General features: G+C 29.4%; 1 long non-coding RNA gene across 1 annotated transcript; it reads right to left on the bottom strand.

The window, feature by feature from the left end:
- Positions 1–582: 582 nt before the first annotated feature.
- LOC111619401 lies at positions 583–1773 on the bottom strand. The gene is made up of 3 exons (XR_002755743.1): positions 1651–1773; positions 858–917; positions 583–701 (listed from the first exon to the last, which is right to left on the bottom strand). It is a non-coding gene; the product is annotated as an uncharacterized LOC111619401 (long non-coding RNA).
- Between the last annotated feature and the right edge of the window lie 1187 nt (positions 1774–2960).

Raw genomic sequence — 2960 nt, 5'->3', positions numbered from 1 at the left:
TCTAGTTTTAATTTCGGATATTTATTATTAAATATTACATTAAACATACAAAATTTTCACTCAAGATAAATATTAGTTTCGTTTATCAAAATTTCTTAATGCAAAGAAAGTTAAAGCTATTAAAATTTATTTCAAGGATCGTTTACTTTAGTGAGATAGACTTGTGATTCTATAAAGGCCCTTCCACATAAAAGAATACATGTAAAGGTGTAAGGCCCTCTTATAACACGAGGCCTTAAGTAAATCCTACTTTTTGCGTATTATACTTCACATTTTATCTAGAAATTCGGAAATTTTTAGCAGTTTCTTTAGTCAAAATCTTTTATTTTACATAAAATATAACAAAATTTTTATCTGCCGATTCTCGCTAATGTATTACATATCTCAAGGATAATTTTTAATATTAATAACGTGGCATATTTATAAATTTGACGTGAATTTTAAACAAATTGTCAAAGATTTAAACTCATGGATGCAGATTTATACCACTTAATCCTTTACATATATTTTTCATTTTCATCTCTTCTACAAATGTTTTGGCATGTTTTATATATTTTCATTACTTTATTTCTTATATTTTTACTCATTTTTGAAGACAAGCTCTTCCTTTTCTTAAATTAAACATTATCTTTTCATCCCATCTTAAATCATTCTGGAAAGACAGAAAGTACCACTCCCATGGCGCTTTTTAAATGCCATTGCTGAAAAATTCACAATCGATTAAATATTAATAAAAACACGCTTATCATCTTCAATGTTTAAAAATAAAAATAAAATAGAAAACAAGTCACGATACATTCAACTGGACGTGACAGCAGAAAGAGAAAAAATACAATATACAACACAAACAAAATTACCATTTTCCATTACTGCATCTCTTTGCAATAAGTAGATAGGGCGGTGTTCGGTCCAGGCAACTAAAAATAGAAAAAAAAATAGCCGAGTTGGACAGAAGTCATAGGACTATTTCCGTTAGAAAAGATAGGAGGAGTTGGAATAGTCCAAGGACTAAGCCAGCTGTGAGGATACAGCGATTTGGCGTGGTTACTCTCTCTCTAATAGCAGCAACGTTACTGGATTTGGGCGGGCCACATTGGCATTCTCATGCATAGCAAAATGTGTCCGTGTGTATGTCTGTTCGTATATATATATATATAGATATATATCCTAGTTTTCTTCTCTTATCTACAAACAAGAATTCGGCTCACGTTTCGCTTGCGTAATTAAAATAGTTTTACTCTCATCTACTTGTAACTTAATCTCGCTTTACTTTGACAGCCAACATATATCTGCAGCAATGAAGTGGTTGGTATAGGCTGACATGCTCTTCTTTATTAATTTGTACCTTCTTAGATTAAATTGCACGTTTGTCTTCGTAGAGCGAGTGTTTGTGTAATTTTACTAACACGGTTTTCACTTTCCTTGTTTTAATGGTTGTTATATTGAGATTATAACAAGTTTATTTTTCATTCTGGATTGTTTTATAATAGTTCCGGAAAAATTAAAACTAACATTTATTACTTTGCTTTTAGATTTATTTAATAAATGCATTAAAAAAAAGAATTCAGAAAAGTCGACTTGTGTTTAGTATTATATAATATTCATCCCTTTTAAAATTACAATAATAATGTTACTCCTTACTTAATTTACCTTTTATGCTTATCTCTTTTTCTTATTATTCTTTGACTTTTCTTTAAAAAAAAAAACCTATTTTTCATCTCTTCCTTCTCGTGGCTTCCTTCAATGGGCTAATGTTCTTTTTTTCTATGTTCTCTTCTTTTTTATGGCATTTTTTCCTTTCCTCACTTGTCATTTTTCCTTGCTTCTTCATTTATATATCCTCTTTCTCTCTTTCCTTTCTAGGCTCCTCTTCCTTTTTTTTCTTTTTATTTCTACCATCCTTTTCATCTAACCACTTTCTTATTCTTATTTTTATTATTTTATGCTCTTTCATTTCAAATTCTTCTTCACTTTATATATCATTTTCTCCTATTCCTGATATTTTCTTCATATATTTCAAAATATATATATTTTTTTCCTTTACAATTTTTGCATTTTCTAACTCCCCTCTTTTTTTAATCCTTCTCTTCTTCAATTCTCTTGTGCAACGTTCCATTTTCTAGGAAAACTTTCATTACTTTTTTTGTAGAATTTTTTTTTTCAAACTTCCCTTCTTATTAATATTAAAAACTGAATTTTAAAAATTAATTCGAGCAACTCTTTGTCATTTCTCAATCGGAAATGCAAAGTTAAATTCTAAAAACTTATCTTTTATGTCTAACGTTCCCTCCTAGAGAGAAATGAGAGAGAAGAGAGTCAGTCGAACACACTAACTTCATTCTTAATCAGATAAGTCCGAAGATACATAATTTCCTAGAGTATAAAGTTAGTAAAAGAGATAAGAGAGAAACGGCTGAGTTACCTTTATATCTTCTCTTACTCTCCCTTATTCAATCATATCACCTTCTAAACGATTAAATATCCAAGCAAAGCTCTTTCTCCTAACGGAATAGTATTTTAGAAGCTTAGAAACTATCCTAAACATAATAATGTAATTGAAGTGACGTTTCCACTAGCATTTACAATATTTACCCATTTCTGTTCGTATATTGATGCTGTTGCTGATATTATATATTACAGTACTTTGCAAACGCATTTGAAAGTCCTTATCAGACAAGCAGAAAACGTAATGATCATGAATTCAAGCGATGCTTTTTCCCTTTTTTGGAATATTTAGAGACGAATGTATAATATCTTATCGTATTCTCCGGGCTATGTAGTAAAAAAATATAATTTTTTTTTTAAATATACAAGTTTAAAATTTGATGTTGCTCCTGCAATTCCGTCTTTCCTGTAAAATGAGTGAGTTATGTAAGGAAGTCATCACTAAGAGGAATTTCTGTTTTTATTGATCTAGTTTGATGTATTAAAATGATGTAAAAGTTTATGTAAAAGCATTT

The sequence above is a fragment of the Centruroides sculpturatus genome, unplaced genomic scaffold, assembly GCF_000671375.1.
Source record: "Centruroides sculpturatus isolate CEXI.00-Female unplaced genomic scaffold, Cexi_2.0 scaffold44, whole genome shotgun sequence".
Classification (NCBI taxonomy): Eukaryota; Metazoa; Arthropoda; class Arachnida; order Scorpiones; family Buthidae; genus Centruroides; species Centruroides sculpturatus.
The sequence above is the reverse complement of the archived record's forward strand: the minus strand, read 5'-3'. Positions and strand labels throughout refer to the sequence as shown.